The 23,481-nt window shown below is 42.8% G+C and overlaps 1 protein-coding gene across 4 annotated transcripts in view; it reads right to left on the bottom strand.

Moving 5' to 3' along the window:
• The window catches only part of LOC119846028 (cyclic AMP-dependent transcription factor ATF-7), a 105,442-nt gene extending 88,051 nt beyond the window's left edge, over nucleotides 1–17,391 (bottom strand). For 2 of the 4 annotated variants that reach the window (XM_038379142.2, XM_038379143.2), the window contains exon 1: nucleotides 17,247–17,388. The gene's annotated coding sequence lies outside the window, so the exon portion shown is untranslated. Of the gene's footprint in view, nucleotides 1–17,076 lie in introns of all 4 variants that reach the window. The other 2 variants (XM_043506726.1, XM_043506727.1) reach the window with 2 other exon arrangements.
• Nucleotides 17,392–23,481: the final 6,090 nt, after the last annotated feature.

Genomic DNA, 23,481 nt, shown 5'->3' on the forward strand with positions numbered 1-23,481 from the left:
AGTCTGACTGCCTGTATGTCACAGGCCGCTAACCACCACACAGCCACCCCCACACCAAGTCCAACAATCAGAATTAGACCAAAGTAGTACAGCTGTCAGGAGATTCAACTATTGTGTGCCACAGGCAAAGAACAGGAAAGACCAAGTTGTATGCCAGAGGCCCCCACAATGGCAGGGAACTGATTAGGAGAGATATATGCAGATGATCCTGCCATGTGATCTGCACCCAATGCTCTAGAGTAGGGGGTGGCTAATGTGTGGCTCTGGAGACACATGGGGCTCTTCAGAAGTTAATATGTGGCTCCTTGTATAGGCAACGACTCTGGGGCTGGAGCTATAGGAACCAATTTTCCAGTGTGCTGGGGGGTGCTCACTGCTCAACCCCTGGCTCTGTCACAGGCACTGCCCCCACTCCACCCCTTCCCTTGAGCCTGCCACGCCCTTGTTCCTCCCCCACCCCCAAGCCTCCTGCACGCCAGGAAGCAGCTGATCAGGAGGTGCGGGGAGGGAGCGGTAGGCGTTGATCAGCAGGGCTGCCGGTGGGTGGGAGGCGCTGGGAGCTGATGGGGGGCTGCTGACGTGTTACTGTGGCTCTTTGGCAAGGCACATTGGTAAATTCTGGCTCCTTCTCAGGCTCAGGTTGGCCACCCATGCTCCAGAGGAAGGTGAAAAATTCCAAAGGGTCATGCCAGTCTGACCTTGGGGAAATCCAATCCCGAGTATGGGAATCACTTAAACCCTAAATGTGTGAGCAAGACCCACTGGGATTTAATCAGTGGGGAAAAGCTGAAAGAAACAGAAGAACCAACTGCAAGATATACTTCTAACAACTTTCTTTTTCCTATGTGAATGTGGGGAGGAAGAATGTGATAATAGTGAAATCTGGCCATAAATTAAACTAAGCCCTTCAAATTAGGGAACACTGCAGGTATGAATGGGTTGAGAGTTTGTTTTGAATGAATACAGGTACAATTATAAACTTCATTCCCTGTATATCATATTTATATGAGGCAGTTTTAGCAATGATTTTTTTCCCCTCAATAAAAAGTTGGTTTCATTTTTGTGAATCAATGATGCAAGACAGGTATTTTAATGTGAATTTATTATTCTAATTGCAGCATACAGTTCTAGGAAGTTGGAGAACTGAGGGGAGATAAGAACAAATGTAACTGCTTAAACACTATTTATGGAAGGGACAGTTTAGAAGGTTTAAGCACTGGCTTTGAGACACCTAACGAGGGATGTTCAGGCCATGTCTACATTACAAGCGCTACAGTAGAACAGTTCAAATGCTGCAGCTATGCTGCGGTAACATTGTACTATAGATGCTACCTACATTGATGGAAAAACCACTTCTGTCAATATAGTTAATCCACCTCTCCAAGAGGAGATAGCTAGGTCAATGAAAGAATTCCTCTATCAGCCTACCTGCATCTACACCACGGGTTAGGTTGACCTAACCACAGTGTGAAATTTTTCACAGTCCTGAGTGACATAGCTCGGTTGATCTAATTTTTAGATGTAAACCAGGCCTAAGACTACAATTTTATATCTTAGGAGGGCTGGCTTAGCCCTTCACCGTCCAAAGAACTGTATTTGAGGAGGAGACTAGAAACTCCAGTTGTGTGTCCTCAGCAGGGACTTTAGAGATCCTAAGGCACTTTTTCTAGAAGTAGGGAGTTGCCCAGGTGTCCTTGGTCAAAATTTCCCCTCCTCATACTCTTATCCAAGGGTGCTATCAACCAACTGGCTACTGGCCTCCCTCCCACAGAGGCTGTATATATGTATCACTAGTGTTGTACATAAACAGCATCTGGGGAACCTTCATAATGAAAGGCACTATGTGCATATAAGATATTAAACATTTAATTAAATTTTAAGAAACAGGGATTAGGGAATGGCTGGGGAGGTGGAGGCAGAAAGAGAGACACACAGATACATACTGGGAGAACAACCAGAGGATTAGCGCTAGCAGCAAGCAAATACAGAGGAGATTTTAGCCTGAGGAAACCCAAACTGTACAATGGGATTACTCTTTCCTGAATTACTGCACAACATGTACTAGTATGAACAAAGGATTATGTTAAATAAAAAGTACTCTATAGAACACAGCAGTTGCAGTCAAGGCTGAAATCCATTGTGGACATCAGACTTAGACAAGCAGGAACAGGTTCAGAGAAAAGGAGTAGGCTTAGATCTAACAAAGAGCTTCATAGCAAGCAATTGAGAAAGTTACAGGTAAAAAAAAATCCTTACATTGATATGCAGTTCAGCAGAGAACCTGTTTGCAGCTGTCCCAGGCACTTTAAATAGGCAATTCTTTCAGATAAAGGGGTTTAAGGGTTTTCTTAAAAACTGCTTTTATAAAATACAGGAGCCTGACTTGAACTATTGCAAGAGCAGAGGCACAACAGAACTTGACTGTCAGGAAAACTGAGCTAGAAATAGCGTTCTTACAATACTACCTACATAAAAGGGACAAGGTGGGTGAGGTAATTTTTTTTTTTTTTATTGGCCCAACTTCCCACACCTTGTCTCTCTAAAATCCTGGGACTGACATGGCTACAACACTGCCTACCTATATAAAAAACAGCCCATCCAAGGTACATTCATGTGATTTTTTTTTTTTTATAAGATGTAACATGGATACTATAACAAGTCTAAAAATCTATTTTATCTTTCTGATAAATCATGTTCTCAGAACATGGTGCTTTGGGCCTATGGCTCACTACTGTATTACTGCATGCCAGAAGCCTAAAAATGGAGTTAGTTAAATCTCATAAAAAGTTATATGGGATTAATTCTCACACTGAGTAGCAAGGCCATCCCAGTTATTTTGCTGGGACCTGGGAGTCATGCCAACAACATTAAAACCCATGATAAAAACAAGCCTATAGAAATGAGTAATGATGTTTTTCTTAGGCCAACCCCTAAGAAAAGACAATACACTGCTACTGGGAAAAAAACAAACAAACAGATAAAACCACAAACAAACTGGATTGTTATAGATGGCTACACAGAATCTTTACTCGGCACATATCTTACAATGGAATATACAAAAATGTAGGTAGACTGGTAGCAAATGCAGAACCCATGATCACCAACAGGAGCTAGAATGTGGAAAATGTAGTACTTACTATAATTAAGGAGGCATTACTCTGATAAGTGAGACAAAAAAAATAAAAAAAAACAGACATTTCTACATCGCTATCCAAAAAAGGAGGAAGTGTAAGATTGAAAGCTAGGGGAAGTGTCGAAAATAGTAAAAGATTTCCCATTACAACGCAAGGAAGGAAACCTGTTGCTTTGAGAGAGTTCCAGAAGTACTTTTTGTTTTTGTTTATTTAAATATACTGATTAGCAGATCTCTGCCTGAAGCTTTCTGACCAAAATGAACATTCAGTGCATAATGCACTGAATATGTTGGTGGCAGTTTGGGAGATTAGAATGGCAACATGCAAGGATCCACAAACAAAATATAGGATAAGTGACTGCCAACCTTTCCTCGGGATTTGCCCATAGTTCAGTTCTCAGCCCTGTCTACACCACCACATTGCCGTGGATTAATATTGTATTATACTACAATAATACTCAAAAGCACTGTAGCTCATCACGATATAGGGTAAAATTTTCAAAGGCACCTAAGTCTCATTTTCAAAAGTGATTTTGGCACTTAGGAGCCTAACTCTCACTGAAAGTTAATAGGACTTGGGCTCCTAAGTACTGAAGTCACTTTTTAAAATGAGACTTAGTTTTGAAGATTTCACCCATGATCTCTTCAGGTCAGATTTACAAAAAGGTATTTTAGGCACCTAAACATGCAGATTAGGTACTTTGTGGAATTAGGTGCCTGTGACAAACACAGGAATTTCCTGAAGTATTTTTATGACTCTGTACCTATTACCTTGGCATAGCTACACATTAGGGGGTGGGGGGACAGAGTTTCTTCTCTCCCTAGGAGATGGGAGATCAGGCTAAGTATTTGAGACTAGAGCCACTAGGCTTCAGGCCTGGAACAGAACACAACAAAAGACAGACAACGGCCCACCAGACTAACGGGGTCCCACACAAAGGACTGGTTACATGCTGGGCATGGACCAGACCCTCTGGATCGGAGACAGTGCCTAACCTACTTAGGCACTTTTGAAAATCTCATTAAGTATCTTTGGAAGTCTGACCATTCATCACTAAATGTTACACACCAAGAGACATCCTCATATAGTTTTTAAGTTTTTCTGGGAAAGAGTCCACTTCAGAACCCAAGGTAAATATGCATAGACTATTGCTAGCAGTATGCTTTGAATTTAGAGTTATTTTGGGGTGTGGGGGAAGGAGTGGGAATGTTTGCTTTGTAACAGAAAAGCTGCAAGAAAGCTTTAAATTGTCATATGGGAAAGAAAACCAAAAGCTAATGCTATAAAATCTGCTTTAGAGGCACAACTCTGACACTTTATAAACTTGATAAAGCAAACCCAACTGTATAAACTGGAATATTGGCAAGAAACTTACTTGAGGTAAATCTCCAACAGCCACATGGTATTTAACAAATTATTTCAAGTTACCCTATAATGCAGGGTGAAAGCAAAGTCCAACTACTTCCCATTAAATTATGCCTTTCTGTGTGCATGCACAGAAATTGGTGCCCAGAAGCTCTGGCGTACAGTGCTAATGCCGGCTCCTCCCCAGCGTGGGCCTGAGGACCTTGAAAACCTTGCCCTTCTAAAATTTAGAAGAAGAACGGCTGGTGTTCACTCACGCTTTACTAAAATCACTGCCATCGGGAGAAAGACCTTCCATGTCAGCAAAATAATTCACAGTAATAAAGTGGCTTAAAGGAAGCTTATAATGTACCAAATTAAATATCCAGAGCACAAACTGGGTCCTATTTAATGAGGGTTAAAGGGAAGTGAAATGTTAAAGTTTATCAATCCTCACATACACCTTTGTTAACTATTAGCTGCAAAGAAATTCAACATATTTATGGCAGGATGATGAGAGAGAGACATCAATAGCATATTTCAGCCAAGAACAAAACAAGCTCCAGTGAAAGGAATAATATGGCCTCCAGACCCAATGCACCAGTCACACGAAGCCTAGTTTACACTAGAAAAGCTTTGCCAGTAGCTCTACCAGCAAATCTTCCTAGCGCAGACACAATTTAAACTGGCAAGAGTGCTTTTGCCAATAGAACTTCTAACCAGTTCCCTGAATGAAATAAGTTATGCTGACAAAAGAACTTCTTTGCCACTAAAGCTGCCTCTATCCTAGCTAGGATTTACCAAGATAAAAACGTCATAAGAATAAATTACACCCCAACCACAAAAAGATTATAATGTGGACCTGGCCTGAGTTGAAACTTCAATGCTAGAGACAGAGCAAGGCATTTGAAGTGTTAGCAGAAGCCTTATGGGTGCACCTGGGCATCAACATAACAGAAGGGATGATGAATCAGGTATATAATCAGCACAGAGTAAGGACACCGAAAGACATAGGATCTAAATTTCTCTTTTTAAAAAGATTTAGTAATGAAAGAAATTGACAAAAAGATACAAAAGGAACAAGCGTCTGTAAAGCCACTGAGCATATGTGCAAGCTAGAATGATCTGGAACAACCACAGTCTCCAGGGGACATATGTACTAATCATATAGTTAATAAGGAACTGACCTGCAATGCAGGTACATGGCTAAACAGTTTGCAAGGTGTCCTACATGTATCTCACAGGTTCAATGTTTTAAAGCCATAGGCATTCCAACCTAGTTTTATGTTGAAAGCATAGATCCCAACTGCAAAAATCCAGTAAGATAAACAGTTACTGCTCTCCAAATGCCTACCAACCTAATTTGGGTTAGGTAAGGATTACTAATTGCCTAGTGTCATTTATTTACATTTCTGATAAACCAAAAAAAAATAAATAAATCTAACCTAACCACAACAGCAAGTCATCAATTTCCTAAACTAGAAGAATTAGAAAGACCACCTCTAGTGCACTTATCAGTGGGGGAAAATACTCAACTCTCAAGTTCCTGCCTCCCTCCCCAAAAGCCTGGAAAAAGAGAAGGACTTTGCAGCATGCCTGGAGATCAACTAATTCATGGTATTTCAGAGCAAGAGGCAAGAAGTGTGGGGGAAAAGTGTAAACTCCAAGTCTCCAAACAGTTCACAGAGAATGCCCTGTCAGCATCTCTCTCTTCATTAAACTGAGGTGGGCTCCAGCTGTTTGCAGATATGCCAGGATGGCAGAAGTCAAGAGGGAGTCTTGCACATAGGTAGGCTTCAAGCTTTTTAGAACATTATAGGTCAAAACCAACACGTTAGTAAACTCTACCCAAAAACCTACAGAAAGTACAATTCACAGAACATTGTTGTCAAGCACTCAGGAGAAATCTCTATTCAAGAAGCAAACCACTAGCTTGTTTCCACATTGATTTAAGGTGTACCATTATGTAGCATGCATTGCAGTAGTACAATCTCTATATTACAGTGAACTCAAGTAACAGGTGAAGGACACAGGTCTGAAAAGTAGTTGCCCAAATGAACTCTGATTGAAGTCACAGCCAAGTCAGAACCACCTCATAATCAATGGTATCAAAGAAGTTGATTAGATCTAACACTATGAGCATGGACCCCCAGATCTTTATTATAACCAGACTGTGCTGAACTCAGGTCTGAATCCAGGCTGACAAAAGTCAAGGAGATCCAAGGCATCTAGGCATCCAACATCAAACCAAAATGACACTGCACAAGGCTTCACTAAAAATCTAAAGTTAGTGGCTTACCTGCTTCTCATATTACTGATTTTGATGTATTAAGACTACACTGCAACTGTTCAGCATGCTGACCCACTGACTCCTTGTAACCCTTTGCAGAAGGTGCTCCATATAGAGGTCACAGAGTTAGAAACTTTGGCACTGCTTCCAGCAGACTAGACAAATACCTTTTTTTAAAATATATTTCAAAATGAACTCATAACCACCTAAGCAACACCCTGGTCTTGACATAATCCCAGCCTTCCCCTGTATTTGTTCATTAGCTGTGGCATGTCCTTATGTACACTAAAGTTCATCTATTGAAAGACACCTAGAATATTTGGGGGCAGAAATGATTCACATGCAGTTATACTACAATTGCAAGAACAATGGAGAAAAATAATGTAAGAGACCCAGTGCTGCCTATTGATTATTACAGAGATAACTATGAGAAGTGCCTGAATGACTTAGGAGCCTGCACCCCACTTTCAAAAGTCATTTAGGCCATGTCTACTTACAAGCCTACAGCTGTACCGATACAGCAGTGCCGCTGGAAGAGCGTTTGTGTAGCCACGTTATGCCGATGGAAGAGAGCTCTCCCATCAACATAATACAACCAGCTCAATGAGTGACGGTAACTACATCGGCGGGAGAGCATCTCCTGCAGACATAGTGCTGTGCACACAAGCGCTTATGCAGGCAAAACTTGTGTCACTTGGTGGGAGGGGCTGTGTCACACACCCAAGCGACAAAAAAGTTTTGCCGACATAAGTGGTAGTGGAGACATGGCCTCAGTCCTGTTGACTTACATTGAGACTTGGGTTCCTAAGTGCCTATGGCCATGTCTCCACTACCACTTATGTCAGCAAAACTTATGGCACTCAGAAGTGTGAAGAAAAACAAAAAAAACAAATCCACATCCCTGCAAGACATAAGTTATGCCGGCACAAATGGTAGCATGTACAGCGCTATGTCAGCAGGAGAGCTTCTCCTGCCAACATAGCGATCGCTGCTTGTGGGAGGGTTGGGGGGTGTTAATTATGTTGATGGGAGAACTCTCCCCCTTTGGCATAGAGCAGCTACAGGAGAGTTCTTACAGTGGCACAGCTGCATTGGTCCAGCTGTGCCGCTGTAAGCTCTCTAGTGTAGACTTAGCCCGAGTCTCCTAAGCAACCTTTGAAAACAGGACTTTGGTTCCTAAAGTCACTTAAGGTATGTCTAGACAGTAACTAGACACCCTCAGTTAACCTATGCCAGTTGACTCAGGCTTGTAGGGTTCAGGCTGAGGGGCTGTTTCATTGCTATGTAGACTTCCTATGCAGACTCTGGGTCCCTCCCACCTCACAGGGTCCTAAAGCCCAGGCTCCAGCCCAAGCCTGAAAGTCTACACAGCAATGAAACAGCCCTGCATCCCAAGCCGTGCAAGACCAAGTTGGCTGGCTGGATCAGTCATAGGCATCTAGCTGCTGTGTAGACATATCCTTAGAAGCTTTTGAAAATTTAACCCCCTGGACTCTGGCCTTTAGATTTAAATCACTATCTGTGCCTTAGACAGCTGCTAAGAAGGGTAAAGGCAGGTCTTGCTAAATAGTAGAGGCTCCCCCAAGTTGAAAATAGCATATTACCATAAGAACCAGTTTTAAGTGACTTGTAGACAAAACTACTGTTAAAATGTTAGACCTGACTACACAGTGTGAGAGTTGGAGTTAAGTGAAGCCATGAGGCAGTTGTATGTGTGTGAACATTAAGTGAAAATATGTCCCCGCACCCACCTAAAACATTGCCGGTTTTTATTTATAACATATGTGGGCATTTATATGTATTCAGCATTCAGATTCTACAGTGTGGATTATTTGATGCATGGGGAGCTAAAGTGATGCTATAGTGCTCACAGAGGAGTGCAAGATGTGCTCCATTTATAAACAAGGCAATGTCTGGAGACCAGGTTTGTTGCTGCATGTGTTAAACAACTGCTGCAGTTCACCTAAGAAGGAGCTACCTTTTAGCAGGGAGCAAAGTGATTACCCATATAGGGGATCTGGAATCCTTACAGATGAAAGGCACTATGTAAGTGAGATAACAGCATCCTATGGATCATCAAAGTTTACATATTCCACAATCGTGTTATAAATGCAGAGATTCAAAACAAAGAAATAAAACAAAGATTATATGCATTTCTTCACCAAAGTACATTGTGCAGTGAACTTCCGGTTGAAAATGAGTGAATAAAGTTATCAACTGTCAAACTATTATTATGAAAAATATCCATACCTGTACTAAATAGCATATTGGATTATTAGAACTACCTCAGATTATTAAAACTGATGGAATTTAAGTTTGAGATTGTGCTTCACTGTTTACTTTTTGAACATTGTTTAGTTTAAAACTAGACTGGTGAGTCTAGTTCTGTTTAGATTTGCAACAGTACATGGAAAAAACTTTACTGAGATTTATGAAAGTGTAAAATACTTTTATTTTTCTTTGGTTTGTAAGTGACACTCACCACGCCTGGATTTAAATACTAAATCCTGTACCTAAACTATCTGTCCACTCCCTATAAAGGAGTCAGATTTCACAAGTCAAGAATTAAAAGTTTACATTAGTGAAACTTACATCTACCTAGATACCACCAATGACATACTTAGTACTATATTTGGACTTCACCTGCCTCTCTTCTCCTTCTAATTAAATTTATCACAATGCTGACAATTTTAAAACCACCATCTTTCTATATCTGATCTAGACTATACATCCCAAATAGGAGATGTTGAGTAGATTTGAAGTTCAGATTCCAGTGCAATAAGTAATGCAGCAAGGACAAACTTTTCAATTTATTAGAAGCAGATTAGTTACTCAAGTTTTTCTTGCCCAAATGTGTCATATTTCAACTTGAGGGCAGGGAAGGTGACAGTGAAACATTACCCCTGAAGAGAATCCCCAAAACAGTACCATTAAGTACTTCTACAGTGTAACCCTGATTATCTGACCCTCAAATACCCAAAACAGAATTATGTCTCATCAGCTATAGTGGAAATTCTCCCAAATATTCAATGCCTCAGTTATCTGAAATTATTCAATATCCCCCAGTATAGTAAGATAATTAAGGTTGTACAGTAGTAGGTTTTTATTTTTTGCCACCATAAGTGAAAGCTTTTGCTATCAGAAAAAAAGCTTATGTTCCACTTTAAGCCATGTCTACACTACACAGTCTATTCCACCATACTCTCTAGTACAGATGCCGCGTACACCAACAGGAGGAGTTTTTCTGCCAGTGCAGGAACACCATCTCCCTAAATGATATTAGCTATGCCAACAGAAGTCCTCTTCTGTCAGCATAGCTGCACCTACACTGGGGGTTTTGTTGGCTTAGCTCTGTCAGCAGGGGTTGTGTTTTTATTCACATCCCTGATCAACATAGCCATGCCATTATAAGTTTTAAGTGCAGACTAGGCCTTAGGCAGCTTTCAAAAAAAAAAAAAAAAAAAAAAAAAAGTAAGTGGTATTCAGAACAGAATCATTTCCTCTCCTTACCCTTGCCAACTCAGAGCTGAAAAATATTCTTTGTGAGCATGGCAGGCTAGCAAAATCTGAGGAACTAACTTTCAATGGCATAGCAAATCCTGGTTCTATGGGAGCACGCTGTCACAATGCACTGAAATCGTGAGCCTCATGACAACACTCCTTGAGACTCCATTCATAACTGGCATTTCAGACAAAAGGAACCTGAAAAGTTTTCTTCAGCACAGTTCAATACTATAATACCTCTCCTGCCTCACAAAAAGTACACAGAAAATATCTGGAAGATATGCACCGTAAGTTTATCATGAATAAGAAGGTAATACCAGTGGCTAATGTGGCCTGTAACTGGTAGAGAGACTTTGTTTACTTTCATGAATCAGCTTGTAATGGCTGGCAGCAGTACTTTGCCACCAGTTTATTCTTTCACGTAAGGGTGGGACAGCAGAGAGTTACATTCCAGACTACTGCAGCACTTTCCTAACAGAGCTGCATCTCCCTCTATGAAACATGAGCTGAAGCACTACTTGCTATCTGCAATCCATAATCATACCGTGTTGCCTTCTTTAGGGAACTTCACTACACACTGGGGGTTCAATTCTGTGTTGCTCCTCTTATGTTCTCTAGCTTATGCCAGCCCATTTGGGACTGCAGTGCAGACCAGTGTTCTGTCCAACCATGGCCAGAATACATGCTTCAGAGAACAATGCAAGAAACTCCATGATGAATAGTTACGGAATAGGGAAATATATGAACTTGTAGAAAGAATTAAGCTAAATTTCTCTCTCAAAAGAACTAAAGACTAACTACAGCAAAAGCAAATTGTTACCTATTAACATTTAAGAACCATCCCATCTCCGTGCATTTAAAAATGAGGAGTCACCCTAGGGCATGAACTTTAATCCACTACTTTAGAGATGAGACTTTGATGCCAGTAGCTCTAATAGTTGTGCAGCTAGCACCAATAAAACACATTGTCTTCTAGATTTCAGAGTAGCAGCCGTGTTAGTCTGTATTCGCAAAAAGAAAAGGAGTACTTGTGGCGCCTTAGAGACTAAAATTTATTAGAGCATAAGCTTTCGTGAGCTACAGCTCACTTCATCGGATGCATTTGGTGGAAAAAACTCCCCTCTGTTTTTTTCACCAAATGCATCTGATGAAGTGAGCTGTAGCTCACGAAAACTTATGCTCTAATAAATTTGTTAGTTTCTAAGGTGCCACAAGTACTCCTTTTCTTATTGTCTTTTAGAGTAAATTATTTCCCCTCTGCAAAAATGCTGCTGCTAAGGGGTTGGCCCCACACACGTTTGCACCTCTTTTGTTAAACTGGCACAATCCTCTACATAGACATTTAGGCCCGGTCTATACCTAAAACTTTAATCGACCTAGCTACACTGCTTAGGTGTGTGAAAACCTGTGTCTCATGTGCTGTCAACCTAATCCCCACTGTAGGCACAGCTAGGTCAAAGGAATCATTCTGGCATCGACTTAGCTAATGCCTCTTGGAGAGGTGGGTTAACTACATCAGTGGGGAAAAAAAAAAAAACAAAAAAAACCAACCTCTTCCATGAACGTAAGAAGCACCTATATTGCAGTGCTGCAGCAACACAGCAGCAGTTGTGCTGCCACAGTGTAGACTTGACCTTATTTCTGTTTAGTTCAACCTGTTCTTAAGCAATTTAAGCTAACACAGTGTCCACACAGCCTTTTGTACTGGTTTAACTAAATCTGTTAAAAAAATAAAATAAAAATAAATAAATACATAAATAAGAACGCCTTTATTAAACCAGAGCAATTCTGTGCATAGACTAGCCTTAATTATTTCACACCTAGTTTGCTATATCAAGGGAAATGGGGAAGAGCAGAACAAAGGGGCCACTGATTCACTGGCAATGCATCCGATGAAGTGAGCTGTAGCTCACGAAAGCTTATGCTCAAATAAATTTGTTAGTCTCTAAGGTGCCACAAGTACTCCTTTTCTTTTTGCAAACTGGCAATTGTTTAACTGACACATCATGGGAAATATGTCAGCAAGACAAAAGTTCAACACAGATGTTATGATCTAACGTTTTAGCAACAAATATAAAATGCTGGAAATTGAGGTTAGCAATTAATTCAAAAGGAAATGAGACTATTAATTGAAGTTTAAAATGTTGAAAAATTAGTCGACTCATATTAGGAGTTTCTTCAAAGCAAAAAGACAAGAGAAGGAATTGCTCTACATTTAAAAAGAAGTCAGTGAGAGCAGAAAAGACGTAACATCTTTGAAAAATCAGATTCATGAGGCCAGACTGTCAAAAGAACTCACCACCCTGCAGCTCCCACTGGGAGTCACGCTTGAAAATATGTCCATTTCATTTAAGTGCCTAAATGGGATAGGAGCAGTTCTGAAAATATGGCCTTAAGTGTCTTGCCCTGGAAAAGTTCAAGTGCTAAGTAGCACGAAAAGCAAAATATCACATAGAAATAAGATATTACGCATCATTCCAATATGGAATCCAAATACTGCAGTCTTCAGATGAACATGCTGCACACACCTGCCACACCAGGAGACCTGTAGAATGATACTCTCTAAAAAAGTTTTACTTAGAAATTTTAAAACTTTTTACCATGAAGAGCCAACTACTGAATGTTGGCAAGGAAATGTCCCAAATGGTAGCAAACTCCAATTATTGCTACATATTTCCATAAGAACTCTACTGTTGATTGCTCGTATTCCCTGCCCTCATCACCCACAACAGGTAAGATTCATAACCTACCTTCTATATCCCAAAGGAGGTTGGGAACAGAGATCTAGTTTCCTTCACACAACTGTCCCCTGATATCCTTTAGCACTTCATCTCTTAAGTGTCCTCACCTTTCAGAGCAACAAGTAGGGGGAGAGTTAATAACTTCCCTATACACCAGTCTGAGATCCTCAGACTCCAGTCAACTCATTTTGCCCATTCTGGGGTTATCCTCCTCAGCCTTCCCAACCACCATGACCCTTATTAAGAAGAGATCTGAAAATAAAGAAATTGAATCAAAAAAAGTTTGATTTTTTAAAGAGATTGTTTTATTTTTCCATTTAAACTTTTAAAAGCAACATTTCCAATGTCATTCTGCACTTATTGCACCTTTCACCCGACAAAAGGCTCTCTCAAGGCACTTTAAAAAGATGGGTATTAGAACTAATTTACCTGTGGAAAACTGAGGCACAGGGAGGTTAAGCGAATTGCCCAATATCACATGGCTAGAGTGACAAAGCCAGTAAAGAGAACCCAGGAATCCCAACTCCTAGTCCCTATTCTAACTGCTAAACACTCCCTCCCATATCATGCTTACATTTTTTAATTTATAACGATGTGTCACAAGAACTAAGTTCACTGTAAACCACTATAATTAAACTGACAATACAAATCAGTTCAATATGTTGCTATCCAATATTTTGTGCACTGCATACCTTTGCAATCACCATCACAGTAGGAGTCACGCCACATGGATTTTACAGCACTTCCAAATTAGCTTCATAAGAACACTGTCACACAGACTAACTGCAGTCCTTCGACCAGATTTTAAAAAGGTTAATGATAATTGCAATTTACCAAGCTGGATGCAGCACCAGGACGAGCACTGCTGAGTCAAGATGAAGTTCATTTTCATTTGACATCTTTGTACACTATGTAGAATGTGGATGGTGGGGCAAGAAGAGAAAAATCAGAGCATTAAAGAAATTCAGAGATACCTAAATTGGGAGGTGTTGCAAACACCAGGGAGAACCAAGAAACAGTAAGAAATCTAGAAACATTAGAAATAAGGGCATGAGACATATGCACAAAAAGAAATTCAACTTGAAATAAACACATTTAATACTCTGGGGAATGTAAGCTAGATCATAGATGGAGGGAAGAAGATACTTGAGGTGATAGTGGACAGTAAATTAGACAGGAGCTTGTAATGTGATAAGGAAGGGGGAAAAAATGTGACCCAGAGCAAAAACGTTATGTCCTCATCTCTCAAACTCTGATGTGAACTTTATTCTGCTCTAAGCAACCCAAAATCAGCACTTACTACTGACAAACTGGAGGACATTTGGGGAGGGAGGGGGAGCGATAAAGTCACTGAAGGGATTGATTTATGAAGAAACGTTAAAGTAGCTACATGTGTAATTTGCCTAATGACAACTAAGATGGACACATTAACTGCCTACAATTATTTGAAGAGTGAATGCCAGTGAGGGAAAAGGAGCATTGTACAAATAGGTATAACCAAGAATAATGGCATAAATTTAACGCAAAACTTGGCTAAGTACAAATAAAGTTGTCAAAAGTTAAATCTGTTAGATGCAGGAATAGTCTCCACAAAGAAACCCTATTGCTTGAGACATTTACAACTGGATTGTCTCAAGAAAATACAGAACGGAATAATCCTGCACTGGCCAGTGAGACGGATCAGATATCCTGAAAGGTATTTTCCTGCTCTAACTGCTATGATTAAACAACATACATTTTCTCTCTAAATTTATCACCTGAAATATAGAGAAAATGTGACATTTCCCAAATGTCTTTGCTTGACTACAACTGTGAAAAGGGAACAAATTTTTATAATTCAATGGTCCTTCAGGTTTTGTAAACTAGGATTCTGGGAACAGGACAGCTTCATCCAATGCCTGTTTGTTCACTGTTTTGAAACAGAAAGACTGGTTTTCCACCTCTCTACTCCCAATCAGATTCTGGGATTAGAAATAATTGGTCCAAATGAAGAACCATCTCTCTAAAGAAGAGGCTACTGCAGACACAAGAACAGTTAACCATACTTCAACAAACTTTACATCTACATTTATGGCCTGTAACTTCCATCAGTTCAACCTTCTTTTTAGACACTAACAGCAAACAAGCACTTCAGTGATGGTTAAACTACAGCCATGAAACTGATTATGGTTGGCCAGAATGATAAATGGTTAATATGTATTTATATGATAGCAGCCAAATACAATTTTTTTTTTTTTTTTTTTAAGAAGGGATGTTAACCCTGCTAATAACGAGATTCCAACTCGGGCAATTATATTCTACCCCCATAAAATCCCCTTTGTTCTACTGATGAGGTTATTCTTAATTTGTGTCAAATCACTGTTTTATAGAATTGGTGATTCAGAATAGCTGCTGCATTCCACACCACAAGTGACTATATTTTAGTGAATGGGCAATAATTATATTTATATAGTTTGTAAAGCATCATGCCATCCTTTTGGATCGTGCTATGGTTAACAACGTGCTTGATGCTGTACCAGAAAAACTGAAGAAAGTCCCTACCCCACAAAACTCAATGATGAAACAAGACATGGGGTGAAGAGCTGAAGAGCCCAGAGAAAGTATGCATATAATTTTATTAATTCATTCATAGAAAAATTTAGTCTTTAGAAGGGACCTGAATATGGAGACAGTAACTACTTGTGGAACCGGGATAGAGATGGCATTCCATGTATAGAAAGCAGCATGGAAAAAGGTACAGATAGGAGACTGGAAAGAGGTTATGAAGGATCGCAGGGGAAGTGTGTAAATTACAGCAGAGTCTGGTCTCAAAAATTCAAGTTTATTTGATTAATCTATGCTGATTTTATATGAATCAACAAGTATTTTTATTTTCATGTAACATTTCATGTAAGAAAAGTCTAACCTGTTGGTCTTTTTCTTTTAGGGTAAGGAAAGAAAATGGGTCCCAATTAATTTTAGCAATAAAGATGAAACCCTTTTGACACCATTTAGGGATCTAGGGCAGATATTGGTGATTGGTCCTGCTTTGAGCAGGGGGTTGGACTAGATGATCTCCTGAAGTCCCTTCCACCCCTGATATTCTATAATCTATGACAAATGAGCCAGTTTGTTTAATAGTTCTAATTTATTCGAAACTGTCACCTAGTTCACCACAATATGCAAGTGAAAGAGTAGCAATTGTGCAGTAATGGATTAAACACTCATTGCTTCAACAAGTTCTCATAGAGTTTGGAAGCCCAAACTTTAACAGCGAGATAGACAGACACATACATACACACACCCCTCCTAGGAAGTGTACTGAAAGGGGTTGACTCCTCCCATCCCCAGGCAAGTTACATCAGTTACTCTAAACATCAGTAGGGTAAAAACTTAATGTTTAAATTACACAATATACATATTTTTTAAATAATTGTAGTTGTGTGTGTGTGTGTGTATATACACACACACACACACAAAGATTGTGTAATTTAAACATTAAGTTTTTACCCTACTGATGTTTAGAGTAACTGATGTAGCTTGCCTGGGGATGGGAGGAGTCAACCCCTTCCAATACACTTCCCAGGAGGGGGGCTGTTAAAGGGTTACTCCCACTATATCTAGTCTCAGCATTATCCTAGACCCCCATCAAGTTGCTTTTCTGACACTCCCAATCTACCAATCCCATGAGCCTCCTCTCCCACCGAGCCTACAATCTCCCTAACTCACCCATTTGCACTAGAGAGCCCCAAGCCCTTACCCAGGCCAGGATTTCCCTACTGAACAAGGACCCTCCCCATAGCCACCTGCTGACCCAGAACGGCCCTGCTGCATAGGGACCCCCATAACCCCCAACGGCACAGCCCAGAACCCCTTCTCATCACGGGAGCCCCTCATAAGCCCCCAAACCAAAGCACTCAGGGCCCCCCACTAAGGAGCCCAGGACTCCTCACGAGCAGACATTTTCACACCCCCAACCAGCTGTCCGTGGCCGGGCCCCCCCCCACAACCGGCCACCGCCCGGGCCCCTCGGAGCCTCCAGCAACCCTGAGCCCCGCCCATCCCTAAAGGGGCGTGACCACACCATTCCCGGACGCTGTTGGTTGCGGCGCCCATCACTCCAAGATGCTCGGTGTACCGATTGGCCGACGAGGCTTGTCACTCAGGCAAGGGGCCGGTACTCTCACGAAAACTGGGGGAGGTGAAGGGGGGCCCAGCGCCTACTCTCGGGGGACAGCGGGGGGCCTCGCTCACCTCGAGACCGGGGGAACACTTGGGTTGCCTCAGGTCCGCACCTCTGCCTCGCGCTGACCACGGAATCTCGCGCTGGCTCCGTCCCTCTCGAGCTGTCCCTGGGTCTCGCGCTGGGTACCCCCTCCCTCCCTACGCGCGAGATTCTCGCGCGACGTCGAGAGGGGCGGGGCATAGATCAGGGAGAACCAATCATCAGCCCGGGATGGGGGCCAAAGCGGAGGGGTGGGCGTTGCCCGCAAGAGGCAGTGGGTGGAAGGTGCACGCCCTGTCTGCCTTCCTCAGCTGAGGGGGCGTTACTGGACGGGGCCCTCTAGGTGGGATTTCCCCCCCCACAGTAAAGGCAGCGACAGTCTCCAACCCCCACCACTGAGGGGAGAGTGACAGAGCCCCCCGGACACCTGCCCTCCAGAGGGGACATTGACTGAGACCCCCATCACCCCCCACCACTGAGGGGACAGTGACAGAGCCCCCCTGACACATGCCCTCCAGAGGGGACATTGACTGAGACCCCCATCACCCCCCACCACTGAGGGGACAGTGACAGAGCCCCCCTGACACCTGCCCTCCAGAGGGGACATTGACTGAGACCCCCATCACCCCCCACCACTGAGGGGACAGTGACAGAGCCCCCCTGACACCTGCCCTCCAGAGGGGACATTGACTGAGACCCCCATCACCCCCCACCACTGAGGGGACAATGAGAGAGACCCCCTGACACCTGCCCTCCAGAGGGGACATTGACTGAGACCCCCATCACCCCCCACCACTGAGGGGAGAATGACAGAGCTCCCCTGACCCCTGCCCTCCAGAGGGGACATTGACAGAGACCCCCATCACCCCCCACCACTGAGGGGACAGTGAGAGAGACCCCCTGACACCTGCCCTCCAGAGGGGACATTGACAGAGACCCCCACCACTGAGGGGAGAGTGACAGAGCCCCCCTGACACCTTCCCTCCAGAGGGGACATTGACAGAGACCCCCATCACCCCCCACCACTGAGGGCACAGTGAGAGAGACCCCCTGAAACCTACCCTCCAGAGAGGACATTGACAGAGACCCCCATCACCCCCACCACTGAGGGGACAGTGACAGAGTCCCCCTGACACCTGCCCTCCAGAGAGGACATTGACAGAGACCCCCACCACTGAGGTGACAGTGACAGAGCCCCCCGACACCTGCCCTCCAGAGGGGACATTGACAGAGACCCCCATCACCCCCCACCACTGAGGGGACAGTGAGAGACAACCCCTGACACCTGCCCTCCAGAGGGGACATTGACAGAGACCCCCATCACCCCCCACCCCTGAGGGGACAGCGAGAGAGACCCCCTGACACCTACCCTCCAGAGGGGACATTGACAGAGACCCCCATCACCCCCCACCACTGAGGGGACAGTGACAGAGTCCCCCTGACACCTGCCCTCCAGAGGGGACATTGACTGAGACCCCCATCACCCCCCACCACTGAGGGGACAGTGAGAGAGACCCCCTGACACCTACCCTCCAGAGGGGACATTGACAGAGGGTGACAGTGCTGTCATCCCCCACCACTGAGGGGACAGTGAGAGACCCCATCAACAACCCCCCACAAAGGGACAATGACATAGCTCCCCTCACCACCACCCCATGCTGTGGGGGGGGGGGTAGCATGCATCTCTCTGTGGGATGGGAAAAGCCACTGACACTCCCCTTCCATACCCCATAAAGGGCAGATGATCATCCTGCCTCCCACAAAGGGGAACAACCAGTTACTCAAATTCTCCCATGCCACATTCCTCTCATGGAGGCAACCTACCGACCCCCAACTCCTACAGTGGGATGGCAGATGACCCCACTGCTCTCTCTCCCCCAGTTTTCAAAGGGAGGACAGCAAACTCCCACCACGGTGTGTGTCTTCACACCAGCACCCCTCACACACCCCACTTTGTAGATAGTTTTAGAGACAATGACTACGTTTCCTTTCTCCAACTATAAAGAGCTAGCTAGCTTACATGTTTTTTCGATCTACCTCCACTCTCTACTACCTGGAAATCAACCTGTTTAGCTGTGTGTCATCAGCCCTATATTGCTACTATCGATTCCTTGTTGGCAGAAGTGGTAGAGGCTTGTGTTTTTGGAGCATGAAGATCTGGATTCTGTTCCCCTTGCTGCAGTGTCCATGGTGAGCACCAAACCTGATAGCCATGAAGTCCTAGGTTTGTTACAATGCTTGCTTTAAGATTTGTTCTTTGCCAATTACTGTAATTCCTCTTGGATACCAATCATAACAGTACAGCACCTTGTAACTTGCTGGTTATTCAAAGCAACCCCTCCTTGCAAAAGAGATGTTTGAAAACTAAGCCACTCAAGATGCATAAATGTCTGTTTGCCCCTGAGTAGTTACCACCATTTGGGATGTTGCCAGGTTGTTCCCATTAGGAGGACAAATGAATAACGTGAGTCAGGTCTATTCTCTGTGTATATTCTTTGTAAATAAACAGGTTTGAACTAAGTCCTTCTTTGCTGAACAGAGTAGCAACAGCAGGCAGTTTCCAAGCTTGACTCTCCAGACGGTCCTGTGCCCCAAGGTTTTTTGCCTCTCACACAGAGCTTGCCAGTTGCTCCTGTATTTGTAACCAGGGAACTCCGGGCCCCCCACCAACCAGTAGCTCTACTCTGTGACCCAGTGTCTTGGGCAGTAGCCTGGTATTGTTTCTAGATAGATATCACTACATAAAGGGACTTAATTGCTCCTTCCATTTAGACTGAATGAAGAGTGCTTTGCATACCCACTGGCTTTGACCAGGTCTGTGATTGTCTGTATATGAAGGACCCTCTTGATGGCAGCCATTAACACCTTTCACCATAAAACATGGAAAAGGCAATGATGTAGCAGATATGCATTTTGGGCCAGGGACAGTTTTATTGGTCTGTGTTTGTACAGTGCCGAGCACAAAGGGATCCTGGTCCCTGACTGGGGCTCCTAAGCACTACTGCTGTACAAATAAATAATAATCTCAGCATTTTAGGAACTTGCAATATGAAAGCTGGGCACTGGGACCTCTTGAGAAGCAGCATGATCCAGTGGATCAGATACTAGATTGGGAATCAGGAGACATGGGTTCTATTCTTGGTTCTGTCTCTGACCTGCTGGGTGACTTTGGTCAAATAACTTCCCCTCCATGACTCTGTTTCCCCTCCCACCCTTTGTTTTGTCTAATTAGATTATGAACTCCCCTGAGCGCCTGATAGTTAAACCAACATAAGCACCAGCATAGGCCCAGCTAGGTCAATGAAAGAATTGTTCTGTTAACCTAGTTGCTGCCACTCAGGTAGAATATTACCTACATCAATGGAAAACCCCCTTCCATCAATGTAGGAAGCATTTACACTACAGCAACATAGCTACACTTCTGTAGCTATGCCACTGTAATCCTCGTAGTGTAGACATGTCCCCAGTATCAGTTGCCAGTACAAGCTGCTTTAGAAGATTTACATGCAAGAAATCCCATGATAGACACTTGGGGAATACCAGCACACAGGATGCACTTTCTTCTGAATTCCTCAGTTACAAATCTGTCCCATGCAGTGTATATGGCAGGGGTCCTGTGGAAAAAGATAGGTGATCGTGTAAAGAAAGACTGTCCTAATGCATATGCCCAAGGGAGCAACATTATGCTGTGTGGGCAACTTCTCAATGTTTGATTTTGCAACTTTAACTAGGTTCTTTTAGTGTAGGTTTTGTTGTAAAGAACTAATATATTATTATTTGTATTGTAGAAGTGCCTGGGAGCCCCACTCATCGACTCAGACCCCATAGTGCTAGGTGCTGTACAAATACAGAAACAAGAAGACAGTCTCTGCCCCCAAGAGCTGGCTGTCTCAGTGTAAGACGAGACAAACAGGCAGATAGAGACCAATGCTAGTACAGGACCTTGTGGCACCCAGCTTTTAACTTTTTGCCACCTTGAAAGTTGTTTATTTCTTCTCTGTTTTCTGTCTCTTAGGCTATGTCTACACTAGCACTTTTGTTGGTAAAACTTTTGTCAATCAAGGTGTGAAAAAAATACCCCCCTGACTGGCATAAGTGCCGGTGTAGACAGTGCTATGTTAGAAGACACTCTCCTGCCAATATAGCTACTGCCACTTGTTGGGGGTGTCAGAGTAGCAGCCGTGTTAGTCTGTATTCGCAAAAAGAAAAGGAGTACTTGTGGCACCTTAGAGACTAACAAATTTATTAGAGCATAAATTTTGTTAGTCTCTAAGGTGCCACAAGTACTCCTTTTCTTGTTGGGGGTGGTTTCTTTATGCCAATGGGAGAGCTCTCTCCTACTGGCATAGAGCATCTAAACAGCAGACTTCTGTAGTGTAGACACAGCCTTAGACAGTTTCTGATCCATGATTGTAGTTTGCATCTCACCCCAGGATTAGTAGATTCCTTAAAATAGCCTCTTGAGAGGGACTTTGTCAAAGGCCAAACAAAGATGGAGCAACCAGTTGCCTTTTATCTAATACGGTACTGACATGCTCAAACAATTCTAACAGATTACAGAGCCATGATTTTCCTTTGCAGAAGCCACACACTAATTCCCAACATATCACATTGCCCTAGAGGTTTTATTATTCTACTTGTAATCATTGGTTCAGCCAGTTTTAACCTAGTACTGAAATTCCCAGGATCACCCCACTGCCTTTTAAAATTAAAAATATTAAAGATAGTTACAACAAAAGAGAAGACCACAAGTTTCCCTTGACAAGAGCTAAATTCTGACCCAGTTAGGCCTAATTTGGACTGATCAATTAAACCACACATTTCTCAAACATACCAGTGAAACTCAGAGAGAGAAGATGGGTGCGACTGGTGAGATAGACAAGCTTTCAAGCTTACACAGAGCTCTTCTTTAATATTGTGGTACCTACACAGTTACAACACTGCATACTGTGAAACTCAGTCGTTTAATCTAGTGGTGCCTAACTTTATTATATTGAAGGGCCACATAAACCTAAGCACATAAACCTGGCTTGTGTGGGCCAAACAGATTCTATATTTTAGTAAGATTTAAAGTCATCTGTATTGATTTATATTTTAAGTTCAGCTTGTTTTGTATGTATTTAGATAGGTTGTTTCTATGTACAGTACTGTCTATTTACACACTTGTGTAAACTAAAATGATGTAAACATGATGACAAAATGCTAATAAATTGCCTGTTAGTATACTGTGTTGAAGCAGGCTGTGGGCCTTATGAAATGCTTTGGTGGGCCACGTATGGCCCGCAGGCCGTAGGTTGGGCACCCCTGAATGTAGATGGGATATCTTACTGAATGTCAGGATCTACCAGAAATTGCATATCTCAGACAAGAGAAAATCTTGTTCTAAGCAGAACGAGAAAATTAGGTCTGTCTTTGGTGCAGAATAAATCTGGGAATCATAAGTAACCTCAGGCAAGTCTACTTTAAAACTCCATTTATACAGAGAAGCATCAGAAGTGGAGCTAACAGTTTTGTTCCACCTAGAACACACCCATACCAGGAGAAAAGAGATAAACGGTTAGCTCCTAAGAGTGGGTTAATATTCTATTAGAGTCTGATTCACTGTTGTCCTGATTTAATACAAAATGGGGGTAAAATTCTAGCAGAGCAGTGTGGTGATGTTTTCCACTGTTGTAAACGAGTGTACAAAATACAGAGCAATAAGGGATTATCAAGGTAATTGTGTGGCCCTCTCACTGTAACATCTGGGCACCAATTAATGGATTTGATCCTCACAGGAGCCCTGTCAGGGTAAGGAAGTATTATTCCCATTCTACAGCCGGGAAAACTGAAGCTTACAGTGGTTAAATGACTTGCCTAAGGCCATGCAGGACATCTGTGACTAAATTGGGAATTTAACCCAGATCCAATGTCTTGTTTACCAGAGCACCCTTCCTACCCTGTGTGCCTTAGAGAAATATGCATCAGTGTAACTACCGCAGTGCAAATTGCCAATGGAGAATTGTGCAGAGTTACTCTCACAGGGCTGGAAAATAGAAGGTTTGTAACCATCAGAGGAGTGATGTTCTGGAACAGTTTCCCAGGAGGAGCAGGGGGAGCAAACCAGTTGACTAGTTTTAAGATGAAGCTTGATGAATATCTGGATAGGATGATATGAAGGGGTTGCTTGCAATAGCAAGGGACTGGACTGTGTGATCCAAGAGGTCCCTTCCAGACTGGTCCTATATTTTACACTGATTTGACTTAACCGAGCAGTTAATGGAG

This window comes from Dermochelys coriacea, chromosome 20 (assembly GCF_009764565.3).
Source record: "Dermochelys coriacea isolate rDerCor1 chromosome 20, rDerCor1.pri.v4, whole genome shotgun sequence".
In the NCBI taxonomy this organism is placed as follows: domain Eukaryota; kingdom Metazoa; phylum Chordata; order Testudines; family Dermochelyidae; genus Dermochelys; species Dermochelys coriacea.